This window comes from Chionomys nivalis, chromosome 13, assembly GCF_950005125.1.
Source record: "Chionomys nivalis chromosome 13, mChiNiv1.1, whole genome shotgun sequence".
Classification (NCBI taxonomy): domain Eukaryota; kingdom Metazoa; phylum Chordata; class Mammalia; order Rodentia; family Cricetidae; genus Chionomys; species Chionomys nivalis.
The window spans coordinates 36,495,857-36,512,311 of NC_080098.1; the positions used below are offsets into that span (position 1 = coordinate 36,495,857).

At 46.0% G+C, this 16,455-nt stretch overlaps 1 protein-coding gene across 1 annotated transcript in view; it reads left to right on the forward strand.

Moving 5' to 3' along the window:
- Window positions 1-8,245: 8,245 nt before the first annotated feature.
- Window positions 8,246-16,455, forward strand: part of Gli3 (GLI family zinc finger 3) — a 265,892-nt gene continuing 257,682 nt past the window's right edge. Inside the window, exon 1 of the mRNA XM_057787815.1 lies at window positions 8,246-8,464. The gene's annotated coding sequence lies outside the window, so the exon portion shown is untranslated. The remainder of the gene's footprint in view (window positions 8,465-16,455) is intronic.

Genomic DNA, 16,455 nt, shown 5'->3' on the forward strand with positions numbered 1-16,455 from the left:
CTCCAGACAAGGTATCCACATGTGTACATGTGTTTTGGATGTAACCAAAAGGAGGAACTGCATGCTTGTATGGGAGAGGTCATAACCTCTAACAGGGGACTTCACTACTGCTATTCAGCTAACTTGACATTGCACCAAACTGCAGTCTAAATATTTGCATTTATACCCATAGACAAATATGACTTTTAACCTTAATCAGAGAAGATTCTTTTTGCAGTGAACAAGAGTGAATGAAAAGATTCTGAGCTCAGAACTAAACAAGACATCCATAGCTCCCTGACTAGTGCTCAGAAAACACTGCAGAAGGAGCAGAAAGAACTGAAGACCATGAAAACAGGGGAAAGGGCTGTAAAATGCTAACTTCAGGGCATGATACAACTATTGCCAACATGACTTTACAAAGCCGTGGTTGTCTGCATTGGGCATACACACACTAGGCTTCGATAGGGAAGGGGCTCATAGACCACTATCCCTTCAGGCTGAACGTTTGTCTACTGAGTGATTTTTAGGGGAGGAATGATCATTCTTTTCAGTTGTATAAACAACTGCATATACCCAGTAGTGTATACCCAACCAGGATCCAGTGTATGATCCCAAACCAGTGGTCATAAGGATGGCGCTGGTAAACTCAGCCGCTCATAAGTCAAAACAAAAAGACACGTGAGAAAGGGACCTGGGAGAGAGACTAGACAGATGGGGCAAGAGTAAACAAAATGCGCAGGAATGAAATTGTCAAGGAACAAAGTTAATTAATAGAAAAAAGTAGAGCCCTATGGACAAAGATAGACAGGTGGATGGTAGAAAGGATAGCATTTCTCTATGTAGCCTATGCTTTCCTTCTCAGCTGCAGTTCTCCATAGCACTATGAGACAACAGTAAAGGTATAAAACATGCGCAGCAGCCTTCATGTTTTTCCCGTCTCCCGCTAGTGTTCTCCGAGACCCCCACAGTCTATTTGGTGCACATTCAGCATCTCTCATGACTACAATGCTAGTCTCTCACGAGTCCCTCTCGCCCTGGCTGGTTTCACAGCTATTTAGGACGTAATACATTGCCGCCCATAATTGTTCCTCTTAGCCTTTTACTCTGATTTCAGGGCTCCTCCCCAGAGCCTCACAGCACTTAGGTAGGACAGAACCTATTCAGATGAGCATTATCGTTCCTAAGCACATGGTCACTGCTTGCCTAGCATGTCTTGTCCTGAAATTGCCTAGCTGCTAATTATATTCCCAGGTGTGTGGGCCCTGGTAGTTCCCAGTTCTTATGTAACAGAACACAGGCAATTTTATTCCTCATCGCAAAACCTGCCTTGGCAATCGCTGGATGTGTATGTGAGAGCACGTGAGGGGTGGGTAAGGCTCAAGACGGATCTACTTGAACATGCCATTCTAAAGCCTCTTCTAGGAAAGATGGACCTGCTCTAAAGGGCACTTTGCTTCGCTGTATACCAGAGTCTCTCAGAATACTCAGTTTGGTAAGATGGGGTAAATTACTCTGCCTAAGAAAGGAAAAAATCAGGTGGGTTAGGCACTGAACAGAAAGGCAGAGTGAATAAAAATAGCCCAGCAGAGGCATGGCTGGAGAGCACCACCAGCAGCAATTCCAGGGAGAGCACTGGACCTGATGGCTGTGATGCATGTGACATCACATACCTTCTCCGGTAGCCTGATTTTTGTTTTGTTTTGTTTTTTTCCATAATACCTAAAGTTTGTATAAGTGGATTAGTTAGGACAAAAACAGTGACCACAGAACTCTCTGATGGCAAGGCACATGCGTGAATGAACGAAACTCCACAGAAGACAGTAGGAAGTGACGCAGATTGTGGCCAACCGAGCCAAGGCTGTGGCTGGAGACATATCTAATTTACCACCCCACACTGAATGCCATTGCATGGAAAGACTTTTGTCCCAGAGGCCTCTTCTGATTGCCCTAGCTTTAGGGAATCTAAAAGAGATGTGGCACTTGCCTGCCGAGTGGATGGGAGATGATCATCAAGGTTGCAGAGCAGGCATTGGCAGAAAGGGAATAAAAAATGAATCCTACATGCAGCAGACATGAATGCCCAGCCAGGAAACCGAATTTTACTCCCTAACCTGCTCGGCTTAAGATTCAGGGAAAGCTTGGTTTTATTTATGAAAGAGAGGGTTAGAAAATTTCATCCCCTAGATGCCTAAACCATTAGTTAAGTCGACCAAGGCCCCCCACACCCACTGAGAGAAGTTCCCTGTGGTGCAAGCAAAGACTTTAGTGTGGGGCACAGCTCAGTGTCACACAGCATCCAAAGAGTCTGAAGTTAGCAGAAATTCCACGAGAGGGTTTTAGATCTTCCCAAGTTGTGGGATTGGCTGAAGTCCAAGCCAATTATAGCTACATCCCCAAGGTGAAGAAGGACACAGCGAACATCTGGGTTCCATTTATAATCTCAATGTTCCAGGAAGATGGAAGAACTAGTTACAGGGGTGTTGAGTGAGAAGGCCTCAGAAGGGCCCATGCACAGTGCCCTTAAAAGCATTTTCCTGTCTGGCAGCTGCCCTGTGACATGAGGAGGCCTGGCCCCTTCTATTTTGTAGTACCTGTAGGAGTGCTCCCAACCTGGGAGTGCTCCCAAAAGGACCAGTTCTACTGCTCCTCAGTATTTTCCTTGCCATGGGTGCAGGATGGCACGGTGTTTACAGAATCCCAATGACAAGGAAATGAGTACGAGCAGTTAGAGAATAAAATAAATGAGTTCTGCATAGCCTGGCTGTAGTATGGCGTTTCCTTAGCTGTCTAGAAAGGGGTGACCATAGCCTTGGAGGTGACTGCAGCGAGGTTAAAAAAAAATGGACAGATGAAGCCTAATATTATCAATTCTGGTTGAATTTTGACATGTGAATTTACCTGAACCAACTAAGGTGCTAAGGACAGCGGTCGACACTCTCTGAATCCCCAAATATGGACTCTTAAACGTTTGTCTTAGTGGTTATTTTTGTATACGACATTAACTGGCTTTCTAGTAGCTAGACTTGGAGAGAGAACACTTACCTTCCTTTCTTACTTTTTCTGGCATTGCCCTGGTCACAGGAAGTCACAGGAGTTGGGTGAAAGAAGGCTAGGAAGGAGGAAGAGGAGGCACAGGGTAAGATAAAGAAGAGAGAAACTGAAAAGCTCGTGATCACATATACACAGGTAGGATGTGTTAGTGTGACCATAGTGCATTGGGGAAATGGAGGAGGCAAAGAACTGAAAGCCTCATTTTTAGCAGTCAAACTCCTTGATGGAGCAACTGAAGCAAAGCCATCAGCGCTTTATCACAGAAGGGGTCTATCCCTAACCAGAAGAAAACAGTGGCCTTTATGGAGGGTGAGTGATACGGAAGGCAGGTGGTATTTGTCTGCCTGTGTGCGGTTACTTTCTTTTCTAGCCAAGAGGAAAGTGGCATTCTCTTGAAGAAGGCAGTCATTGCAGGGAATACAAACCGCAGGATAGACTGTGTAAAATATAATTGCCTCCTGCCACCTTCCTTGGTTGCCTATAGAAAATTCATAGGCACTAACTCAAAGATGGGAAAAGAACCTAGTTGACATAGAGCACCTGGACACTACCTTGCCTTAAACCTACAGGCACATTTCTGGATTTTCTAGTTGGCAGCACACTGAAACTTAACATTTTCAATGAGCTTAAGTCCATTTGAGCTGGAATTTCATCATGTGAAACCAGAAGTTTATCAGTGTCCAGCACCATCTCCCTGGAATTGCCCAAAGATTAGCTGCTAATAACTATACAAGAAGATCCCCCCCACACACACACGCACACACACACAAAAAAACCTCATTGGTGAAGGCAAGAATATTTATGCCAGGGACTATAACAGAGAAAACATGGAGAGGAGAATGTGAAGCTGCTTTCAGAATCCAATTTGCCCCTTCTTGCAGATTCCTCATCCTCACTGCTCTTCTTGTTCCTATTAGAAAGAGTCTCATTGCTGTAACAAACTTGAATAACCTATCTGTGCTCAGATTGCTCAGTGCTTAAACGTGAGTACTGTTCTCACAGAGGACGCAAGTTTGGCTCTCCCGGCAGCTCACAAGTCTTTGTAACTCAGGCTCTGATGCCCTCTTCTGGTTCCCAACACACACACACACACACACACACACACACACACACACACACACACACGTATCTACCCCCCCTCCACGAATAAAATAGTTCTTACAAAATTATCTGAGAGCCGGGAAGTGGTGGCACATGCATGCCTTTAATCCCAAGCACCGGGAATGCAGAGGCAGGAGGATCTCTGTGAGTTCGAGGCCAGACTGGTCTACAAGAGCTAGTTCCAGGAGAGGCTCTAACGCTACAGAGAAACCCTGTCTCAATATATATATGAGGCTGAATGTTTTGTAAAAGCAAAAGGGCTTGCTCAGCAGAGGTTTGGAAGTTGAAAGTTCAAGGTTGAGAGTCCTCAAGAGTCTGATGACTGTCAGGAGCCTTGTGACAGACAGTAATGTGGTGGGAACCACATAATTGGAGAGGGTCCTGCTTTCTCTTTTATAAGTTTGATTTCTTGAGAATGTCTTCCAAAGGCACAGCTCCAAGAGCCTAACAACTCCAAATGAAACTCCACTTCTTAATGGTTACAACCATATCAATACCAGTACATGAGGACCAAGCCTCCAAATAGATAAACCCGGGGATGGGGCAGGGGGATGTTGCTGGGCTTAATTGTGCCCTCTGTGCCTCAGAAAGAAATGCTAATCCTTGAAACTTCAGAGTACTATCTTTTTGAAAACAACTCTGCAGATACAATCCATTCAAACAAAGTCAGACTGAAGTAGTACCGGCCACAGCTCTCTGCACCATAAGAGGAGAAAGGCACAAGGAGAATGGCCTAAGATGACCCAGGTGAAGTTAAGTCAAGTAGCTGAAAGCCGAGGAATAGATTGGTGGCCCCAGCTAGAAGCCAGTGAGGGCAAGGATGGCTTTCCAGACACTTTACATGGAAACAATGTCCCTGCAGACACTATATGACTTAAGGTTCTCCTGGAAAAGTTAGTGCCAACCTTGTGTAAGCCATCAACTGCATAATAGCTTGCTAGAGCAACACTGGCAAACCAACAAGAGGGTCGCCATGTCCTGTTTTATATTGTAAAGTAAGTCCATCTTCAAGGTTTACATACGGTGAGATGTCTTTGTTAGCGTGTCTGTTGCTATGATAAAGCATCAAGGGGTTCATCTGGCTCCCCATTCCTGATCACAGACCATCATTAAGGGAGCCAAGGCTGAACTCAAGGCAGAACTTAGAGGTATAAACAGAGACCATGGAGGAGAGCTGTTCATCGGCTTGTTCTCAGGGATCACTCAGTCTGCTTTCTTATAGAACCAGGAGCATCTGCCTAAGACTGGCACCACCCACAGTGGCCTGGGCCCTCCCATATCCATTGTTAATCCAGACAATCTTATGGAGCATTTTTTTTCTGTTGAAAGCCCCTCTTTCCAAATGACTCTAGATTGTGTCAAGTTGACATAAAACTAACTAATATTGAGGAATGATGACATTAAATATTTCCCAAGATATTTGCATTTGAAATGATCACTGATGAGAAAAGGCAGGAAGTGAACGTATAAGGATGGAGTCTAGACATCACCAAGGAACCGTCACCTCCCTACGCATCCTTACATAACGTACATAAAGGCTCATTACAACAGAAGTTCCTCTACTGTGCTGGAGATGACTTGGGATCCGCTGCAGGACAGGAGGGAGGAGACACCAAAGACTTAAGGTTTCAGTCCCACCCCACCTTTGAATACTTCCTCTGGTTTCATTTTGGGATTTGTATTTATGATTTCCCTGGGCAAAAGAGCTATGAAGCTAAAATGAATTGAAAGTCCATGGCATTATTTAACTTACAGTAAGGCAAATTCTTTTCTTCACCATTTCTGCAAGCCATGGCCACTCGCATGTGGGTTTGTCTGTGAATCATAGCTACTCATCTCTACTAAGAACCCAAGGTGAGGAAATCAAAACAGGACACACAACGTAGTTCCTCCTCCTTGGTTCTTAGGGATGCTGGCTGTGTGGTAGGAAGCTTCGCAGTTTCCCCCCCTTTGTTCCAGTCTGTTTAGAACCCCAAATCAAGATCCTTCTGACTCAGAATGTGCTAGGAGGCTGCTTGAAGTAAAAGTCAAAGTATATAGTTTATACTTGTTGATTTATGGGCTGTCCTTTCTGCCACTGGATAAGCAGAGCAAAATATCCGGATGCAATATTTGCATTCTCGCTGTGGAGGCAGCAGCAGTCCGGAATGCCAGAAGCAATGTGCTTGACAATAAAGAAACACACAAGCCAAAGGTAACTAGCAATTCCAAAACGAACATGGTGCTCACATACTTCACCGTTTTATAATTCTACAGGTATGATCTCACTGGGAACCCACAGCCATCCTGCGATTTAGGAGGACTGGTATTTCTTACACTCACCCACAGATGGGCTCAGCGCCTAAAGAGGCTCAGAGAATGCTCCCAGTTATTGAGGGAAGAGTCAGGGCTACCTCTGTTTTATGAGATTCCTGCACTTAGAGGGAAGGGTGTCCTCCCTCGCTCTTGTGCTCTTGTGTGTGTGTGTGTGTGTGTGTGTGTGTTTTGTTTTAAAGAGTGTTTCAATGGAGAGAAAGCTTAAAAACGGCTAAGAAGTGTCTGGAGCTCCACTTTATTCCCACTGTTTCTGCCCTGAAAGCTTAAGTCAGTCTTTGCTTTTGTCTTTGAGATAAGCAACAAGTTCCCGGAAACAAATAACGAATACCGTTGTCAATTCCCTTAAAAAATTTTTCAGTTGAGCATGCGAATCTCAAAATATTCTTCAAATTATAATAGCTATTCATCCACCCACTCTGTGCCTTCGAGACAGCCGCCACGGAGCACAGAAAGCACCAAGGCACTCTGGCTGGGGAGGTGGGCCGACTGCTCTCCGGGATTCTGGAATGTCTCTCGGGTTTTCTTCTTTCTTCCTCCCCCTTGACATCCTCCCTTTCAAGTTACATGTTGGGGTGAGTACCTTGAAGGGGAGAGAGAGATGAGTGTGGACGGGCCAGTTGAAGAATGGCAAAGCATTTTGAAGTAATATGGGCTCCGAAAAGAAATCAAGGAAAGGCATTCGGCATCTTAAGGAAAAGCACCCCGTTCAAGTCCAGACTCCCAGATCGGGTCTTTGTGTCCTTTGCAAAGTGGCCTATGGGGCTGTGTGGTGAGACTTCCCACTTCCCAAATGCAGATGAATGCAACGGGTAGGAAAGTCCTGAACTTTCAAAAGCATCATCCCGCGAGAGGAAGTTTCAGGCTTGGCCCAGGGAAAAGTACCAGGAGGTGTGCGGGGGTGGGGCAGTGGTGATCTGAGAGGTCTCCAGAGAAGGAAGGGGAGTCCAAGCCGAGAGCCGGGAAAGCCAAGAGAGAAGGCATGGGCGCAGCGCCGGGCAGCGCGCGATCCCCGGCTTCTCGGCTGCGCGGGAGCGCAGGCCCGGAGGGCTCGGGTGACATCACCCGCGGGCCCCTTCCTCCAGCCGGGTGGGTGGGGCCTGGCGCGCCGCGCGGGCGCGGGGTCAAGGAGGGGGAAGAGGAGGAGCAGGCCTGGATGTGTCTGTGTGAGGACCCGGGAGGGGCGGAGGCGGTGGAGCGCGTGGCTCCCGGCTGCCCGCGCCAGCCCTGCCCGGCCCGACGCGCGGCTTCAGTGGCGCCCGCAGCGCAGCGCACTGGGATCCGCGCGCCGAGTGGGACCCCTCCGGGCGCGGCCTGGAAGGAGCGGGAAAGCAAAGTAAGGCGAGCAGCACTCCCAAGTTTTTTTTCCCCCAACTTCGCCCCCTGCAGCGGAGGCAACGTCCCGCTGCTGGGCGCGTCCCCAGCGCTCCCCGGAGTGGCGGAAATTAGAGGGACGGGCGGGGGTGGGGCGCGCGAGGGAAGAAGGAGCGGGGAAAGAGTGGAGAGTCTGGCCACATCTGTGAAAACTTGGGGAAGGAGGGCGGGGAGGAGGAGGAGCGCCGGAGCGCGCCGAGGGGAGCGCGAAGGCCGCGCACAGCGGAGCTCAACTTTTGCAAGCCGGCTGTTCGGCCTGGACGGGCCCTCGTCGCTGAAAGTCGACTTGACGGTCGGGGGGCTCCTTTCTTTTCTCTTTCTCCTCCCACCCGCGCTTGAACCAAATCAGAACTGTCACTCTGGGCCGGTGACTCAGAGGGATCAGATTACAGGATCCCTGAAACTGATGCGCGGGCTGCAGCGGCGGGAGGGAGCGGACCGGGCCGCGCCGCCGGCGCCCGCACACTTGCCCGCCCGTCCGCCGCTCCCCGCCGCGCCCGCTCGCCCCGCCGCCCGTCCGCACTCCACCATGCCCGCCGCGGCCGCACACTGCGACCAGTCAGGTCATCCACGGTAGCCCGAGCCACCCGCCGCTTCGCCGGCGCGGGTCTGTGGATTTGGGACCTGACAGCCACAGCCGCAGGTACGTCCCGCCCGAAAGTTCTTTGTTTTGCGGGCTCCGCAGCCCGCCCTGTCGAGCCGCCGCGCGGCGTCGGAGCAGCATCCGTGCGTTCGCGCCTTCCCGCGCTCTCGGATCCGGACTCTGCGCTCCCGGGATGGACTGCAGTCCTCCGGCCCCAGGGCGCGCGGACCAAGTTTGAGGCGGCGGAGCCCGCGCCTACTCCTCGCCAAGGGCTGCTCGGAGCTGGGGCCTCCAGGAGCTGGGGCCGCCCGGAGCTGCGGCTGGTCCTCGCGCCGCGACGATCCGCAGCTCCGCCGGCGCGCACCGCCTGGGGATGCGCGGGGCAGCCGCTGCCCGCCTCGCCCGGGTCCCGCCTTCACTTCTGGGGGTGGGGGTGCGGGGTGAGCGGATGGAGGGCGCGCCTCCGCGGTGGGAGAGGAAAAGTGAAAGTTGTACCATCTGTGGGCGATTTGGAATTCTGTCTGTTCCTTTCCAGAGGTAGGGCAGAACGAAAGAAAAGAGAAAGAAAGAAAAGTAGCCGTGGCCCCTTGGCGGCGGTCACTTAGGAGGCCGGATTTGCACAGAGAAGAGTTGGGTATAGATCACTCTACTGTGCTTGGGACACTTAGTTTCTGGAGTTGCAACGGGGCCTGAGGATGTGGACTTAATATTGATTCTAAACTTGAAATGCTGGTGAAGCGACTTTTCAGCAGATGGCCACATGCCCTCACACTCGGCCTGGCCTGTGCTTACTATCCTTCGGTGAACTTGGTATCCTTCTGTGAACTTTGTGCCTGTGTCCCGGAGTGCACCTTTTTGAGTACCACGCCATCCCCTAGTCTTCCTTAGCTGTGTGTAAAGGCCACTTTAGGGAAATTTGCTGCTCCGCGTTTACATCCCCCCCCCCCAACCCCAACTTGGTTGTAGACTGCGAGATAGATTCTGGCCTCGGGTACATTGCTCGTGGCCCTTTGCCAGTTTATATGTACATATATTTATGTAAAACATTTTCTCCCAGCTCTGTGCCAGCTGTTCCACATTTTCCAGCTGCCACTTCAGTTTGAAATGATGAACTGTCGTCCTCAAGTAAAAGAACCCTTTAGTTCGAGGTATGGAGGGCCGGCCGCTGTGCAAATACAGGGGCAGAGCCATTAGCCCTGCTGGTATTATTAGCTCCAAAAAACGCCCCGTGCCCTTCTTTTCCTCCCCTTCTCCTCAATTACAGCTTTCCACAGCCCAGTACGTGCACTGCTGAATATTCAAGTTATTAGCCCCCTTTTTCTCTAAATGATTTTGTGCAGAACTTGGGTGAGGCTATCATTTCTTTTTCTTCTTCTTCTTCTTCTTCTTCTTCTTCTTCTTCTTCTTCTTCTTCTTCTTCTTCTTCTTCTTCTTCTTCTTCTTCTTCTTCTTCTTCTCCTCCTTCTCCTTCTCCTCCTCCTCCTCCTCCTCCTCCTCCTCCTCCTCCTCCTCCTCCTCCTCCTCCTCCTCCTTCTTTTCTTTTTAAGATTCCTGAAATATGTGTCTGGTGGAAATAACTTCTAGAAAAACAGTTGCAGCTTGAGAGCATTGGGCACGGCTGGGGGAAGGGAGGCTGTGCCCTGCCATCTGAAATCATCTCATTTTAGTCTGTTTAAGGGGAAACCCTTCCTGCATTCTCCTCATGTCACAAGCTTGTGCTGTTTGATGTCTTCACGAGTTATAGGCTGAATTCTTCAGGAACTGGCCTAAAGTATTAATTTTGAGTATTTATGTAATTGCTCAGTAATTTGAATAGGTGCCTTATTGATTGATTCCCGTAATTATTTCATTTGGGTTTTAAATTAAAAATTAATAATAGTCTGACAGTTTCTTAATTACATGTGTCAAGATTATTTTGAAGCAGGAAAATGCTATGTTTTAAAATAGTGAAATAACCTCAGAATCACTTCATTTTTCTAAGGCAGAGCAGTATTTCATTTGAGAGGATACAGGAAAGCGGTGCTGGTTGGTTTTAACAATGTAAACCGTGCAGAGTGTCTACAGAATTTGTTTATCTTAGGAAATATTGGCCTTAACAATCTGGTCCACAAGCTCTGTGGCCAGCGAGATTATAGTCAGACCTTAAAACAAACATGAAATAACATTTAAATGAGCTGAAATTGCATATTTATACAGAGCAGAGAGTTTATTTTACACTAAAAGCTATTTAATTAGAAACCCTCCGCCTAAGGGGAGATCCTTTCAGGGTATGAAATTCTTAAAGTCAGCCCAGGGAAGCTTTTGGTTTCAGATGCATGAATAAGTTCAATGTGAGAGGTGTCTAGTGAAATTTCACACAGGCAGAAACACTTTAAAAGATATAGATTGGTTTATTTCTAATAGACTGGCAGGGTTAGCTCGTATGCCCACCAATTCCCCTTGCTTTTTACATGCCTGGTACTCCTTGATTGAACTCTGGTCTACCTACCATTTTTATTGTGAGTCTAATTTGCCAAGGAAGGACCACAGACAAAAGTTAGAAAATTCAGCAAACACTGACGAAAAATGGCTCTTTTGAGTTATTCCAATACTTAAACTTAATGAAAGAATTGTTAATTTAACAATTGGATTACGGAGCCCAAAAGTTGGACTGTCCTTTGTTAAGAAGCCGGTGAAGTTTTCTTAATTACCTGCGCGCTGGAAGAGTTGCAGACTTCCTCTGAGCTTAGCCATTTAGAACAGAGTCTTGTGTGAGGCATGCTGCTTGCTGCCTTCCCCTCCCCGCTTTCTGAGGACAGTTTGGAAGCTTATGAAAAGAAGCATGTTCACGACCATTGTTGTTGTGTGCATTCACTTACATTGAGACAGTAATGCTCTAAGGAAGACCAGTCTCGAAGAAGTGAATCCGTGAGTCATGAAATGCTCCAGAGAACCTTAGTCATGGAATGTTAATGCTTTTAGACTATAGTAGATTATCTTAAAAGTCAGACTTCTCTCTCTCTCTTTTTTTTTTTTTTCCTGCAATCGTTGTAAAGCCCTAGCTGAGGAGTTCTTTCAAGGGGGTTTTCATTCTTCTGGCACTCATATTCTGAGCTTGGTCTGATTTGTTTTGGGAGATTCAGGGAATTTTCTGCCAACTTTTATATTGAGAAGCAATCAAGTTGCTGAAATGGCTACAGGACAAATACATATATGTATCTGTTAAACAAAAGATTCTCTAAAATGATTTCAGGCTGTCTTCTCATTGAAGCCTGGGGAGAATCCGCTGCCCCTCGCTTCGAGTTGGCGTATTCCTGCGTGGAAACTGATCTGTTCTACTTTCAAAGCAAATAAAGGCAGACAATAAACAACAGCAGGCCGAGTGCTGCTGCAAACTTTTCCCACTACTTTTCAGGGTATTTTTCATCTTTACTTTTATTTGATGGGCCTGTGAAATAGAGCTGTAGACTGGTGAAGACTTTAAATGAAATTTCACACTTTGATGATTTTTTTTTCAACTTTGATATATTGACAGCAAAAGGGGCTGCAAAGCTTTTATAGAACTTGAGCAGTAACGCCAAGCAGCAGTCAAATGTCTCCATGCATTTGTGTTTAACTGCAGAAGAAAAACATGTCCATGGGCAGTGGAGGTTCTTATCAGCCCCCTAATCCCAGATCCCAGCAAACCTTGAGGGCATGCCTCAGATCTTGCTGAAGTCACTGTGGACTCTCACAGTTTGCAGATTAAATATGCTATGTGTTCCTGGCTCCAGCACTGGTTTTATGAGCTCACTAAGCTTCCTGTCTTAGGATCCTTTTCTTAAGTTTTTAGGGCCTGCTGAAGGCTATGCTGTCTGAAGTAAGTGGTCCCTGTTAATTTAGAGACTCTTTCCATATTTCATTCTCTCTTTTAAAAAAAGGCCAAATTTATTATTTTTAAACTGAAAAGCTAATTATGTCAGGAAGAGGGAGGAGGGCTGCTGGAAAGAAGCTATGTGTGCGGTGTCTCTGTGAGTTCATTTGTTTGCAAACTTGCTGTGTTGTCTCCATTGTCTTACACTTTCCCTCTGCCTAGCCCCTGAGACGTGGACTTTTTCCATTTGAAATACTAAGTGCACAGTAGTTTTGTGCATGTTTCTCAGCTGCCACTGTGGTGCGCACACGTGCGTGCGCGCGTGCGTGTGTGTGTGTGTGTGCTCGTTTCACCTGAAAGTGTTTCTTGTTCTGGTTGTGTATATTTCAACCCAACAAAATGTCTCAGAAAATCTATGGCTTTCTAAAGAAACTGAATGAAAAAGCCATTACATAGTTAATAAGGTGGCACGGGGACATTGAGGCCCCCTCCTGAAAGGCAATACTGTATTGAGTTCCATGTCTGCCTCAGTGGTATCTGTAAGCCATATCCTCTTATATGGTGCGCTAGCGTTTTGTGTACTAGTCATAATTAAAAAAGAAAATACTTACATCATTGTCCAGCAGCGTGTCATGTCATTCCCGAGAGAACCCAAGCCAATTTTGTGTTTAAAGGTTATTCAATGAATGAAATCGTGAAAGCCCATTTGTCAAAGTACTGCATGGTTTCTGTTCGTTTTCAAGCCCCAAATTCATTGTCTGCCCTAGCCTAGCCATTAGTCATCAGTGTATTAGTGCTGCCTTCAGGCCATGCTGCCCCGCACTTCTTCACACTATTACAGCTTTGAAAGTGTACTCTGTCGACTTGGAGAATTACTGCTCTGATTTCCGCTTGGCTGGTTTGAGGTAAGTCGCCTCCCTCCCTCCTGGCTGACTGTAATCCTTGCTTTCTTTCAAAGCTCCTTTCCAGAGATTTAGAGGAAAACTTTCTTAAGGACTCTGTTGGCATCCTACCACGGGTTTGTTGTGGCATGCACTATACATTTAAATTGTACCTGAAGTAAATTGGATTGGTCGCAGGCCTGAAACAGTTAGAGGGGCTTTGATTTGCTTTGGGGGGGGGTGGCATAGCAGTAACTATACACAACATATTTGTGTATCTGTGTACTTTTTCTGTTCTATTAGTTCAGCAGGAAGGGAGAAGTGCAATACATAAGTCGCTGTTAAAATAACTTCAAATGTGAAATGTATTTGCTTATTTTGAAAGAGAGGTTTTTTTTTTCAAAGATTGCATAAAATGTATAACAGGACTCCAGAGTGTTTTATGTTACAGTCATTTTTTTTAAAAAAAAGATGGAAAACTCACCAATTAGATGAAAGATATGTTCAAATTTTATTAATGAGTGAATGAGGCAGTTAAGCCCTGTTACTGATTACATTTTGTGCTATTTTTTTAGAAGAATAATTCAGTCCAAGACGTATTAGTGTGTGGAGAAGCCTTATCCAGCAGCTTTGAACTGAAGTCAGAATGTCTTGAGATGTCTGGGAACCTGGAGTCCACTGGCTAGCCCTGTGGATCAGAGCATGCTACGTCAGGACAAGGCCCACTCTTTGAGCTGTGAACGCTCCAATAGAATTCCACAGCATAGCGTCTCATTGAGGGTGTGTGGATCAGTGGGTGCAGGCTAGGTTGACAGTCTGGTCTATATAAAAGGTGAAGAAGGAGTCAGTTGGAAAATGTTGTTTGAGAAAGAATGTTTACAGGATAAGTGGCCCTTGGCTAATGAATTGTTGTAAAGTAGGCTCTACATTTGAAAATCCGTAAAGTTGGAAAGTGTGGCTTTTAAAATGGAAGTTCAGATTTGACTAGCAAAACTTTAAAAATTAGGAGAGTAGTATTGAATGAAAACAAGCTGAGTATCTTTAGCTTACCTGTGACTGATTTTAATACCTAAATATCGGTCTCATTTGTGTGATTTAATAGCCGGTTGTTGGCCTGGTGTGGTAGCTTATGCCTGTAGTGCTAACACTTGGAAGGCTGAAACAGGAGGATTGTCAAAAGTGTCGGGTGAGCCTGGTTTTCATAGTCCATTCTACACTGCCGGGCCTACAGTATGATAACCTGTTTCAGACCATGACAACAAGAGAGTCAATTATTACTTGTAGACCATGCAGCCTGTCTCTTTAATCTTTATTATGAAGATAGAGAATTCTAGGATCAGTAAATTATATAAGTTTTATGAGAATAGAAGTGTTTTTTTTTTCTTCCCTGCTACTATGCAGACATTCTTAATTCTTAAAATCCTCAGTAAAGTACTCAGGGTTTTCTGATGTATATGGATGTAGTGGGAAGATTGTTTATGCGAACTTATTAATAGACTGATATAGGCATTCAGATCTAGGGTTCTCTGGGAGGGAAGGTCTGGATCCAGCTAATGCACAGAAAATTTGGGTGCCAGTTTGCTTCCCATTGCTGCTGCTTCTTTAATGGCATCTGCTGTATCCCTGAAGAGCCTGACCAAAGCACAGGAGTCTGGTGTGTAAAGAGCTGTGTGGGACTGAGAAGGGTAATGAGTACTAAATAGAGATCTCATGCTCCCCTCAAATATTATAAAATTCCTCTGGCAGCTGAGGCAGGAGCTTGTGATCTCTTATATTGACACCAGCAAAGGCAGGAAAAATGTCACTTTGTGATTTTTAAATGGAATAACAATTTCTTTCTTGTTGAATAGTCTGTTCAGGGACTGTAGTTAAATATATAAATTTCTTTGTGTAGCCTTGGGTCTTCTGGAACTAGCTCTGTAGACCAGGCTTGTCTTGAACTCACAGAGATCCACCTGCCTCTGACTCCTGCATGCTGAGACTAAAGGCATGTGCCGCCACCACTACCTGGCTTAAATATATAAATCTCTAAAAAGTTTCGATGTAGTTAATTTATGAAAACCAAATTCACCAAATCCAGGCAATGATTTCCCTCTTAGATCGATTCAATTTTGGGATGTCTGTCAAAACACTGCTTATCTCCAATGAGAACATCAGACATGGAAGGAAGGAAGACTGGAAATAATAGACAGCTGGCTTGTGGATCCCTTGGTTTCCCCAAAGGGCAGCTTGGATGGATTTCAGCTTTCTTATTCACAGATGAGGTTTTCTGTTCTCTTGACCTTGGGAAGAGTAATCCTATAAAGGTGAAACAATTGTATATTAAAAAATACTGTAGTTAAACATTAATGAAGATTGCATTAAGAACTTATGAAGTTGGGCTTCCTTGTCTGCAGGAAGGAAGGCAGTAGAGATGGGAAGGAGGTGAAAGCTGAGACTTCTTGGGAAGTGTTGGTATGTCACAGAGGTTATGCATAACTAATTGATTTTAAGTTCAGAAAGACGTTTGAACGGGAGAAAACCTCAAGCACATTACAGAGCGCTTACGTTTCTTTTCCATGTGTGCTTGCTCGAGATGGGCTGCCTTCTCCGTGTTTTGTTCCCTGAACCTCAAGACTAGTTTTCACTTACAAAATCGATGAAAAGTTTTGAAAATCAGCATTAGCTTTGTCTTCATGTTAAGAAAAAATTCTCCTCCTCTTCTCTGAAGGAATTATTTTCTTTAGGAAATGGGTTGTTTAATAGCATCAGGAAGGTATAAATATTAAATAGGATTTTTTCCCCTAAATGGTTGCTTCCTCCATGATGCCCTAGTAGTAGAGGATGAGAGAACCATCACTCTTCGGTAATGAAGTGGAAGACTGCCTTCCAAATCCCTTCTCAGCCTGGCTCACTGTGGAGTTTTGAAACGTTAACGTATGAGGAGACCATTCAGCTTAACAGTGTACATGCAGGTGTGGATAAAAGCCTGACCCCCCTGGAGCAGCAGATTCTTGTAATTTCTCACACAGGCCTGCACTTGGTGCTGCTCATAGCCTCTCTCTGTTTTCTGGAGGGACTTCTCTTTCTGGTCTCTTAAGAGGGCCTGTACCTGTTCTAATCTATGAGAAACTGATCAGGTTGTCACCAATCCGGTCTTGAGCTTTAGTTGTTTCAAATCTTTAAATGCATTTAAGAGAAAAAGAAGAGAAAGAAACAGCAGAGTTGTTGCCAAAGTTCAGGTAACAGTAAGACCAAGTGGATTAAGGAACTAGGTGTTGGTGGGATGCTTGTGTTCACCCAGGGGGCTGCAGGCCTGTGACTGCGGCAGCTCCATCCCTCCCTGGGTGATAGGATGC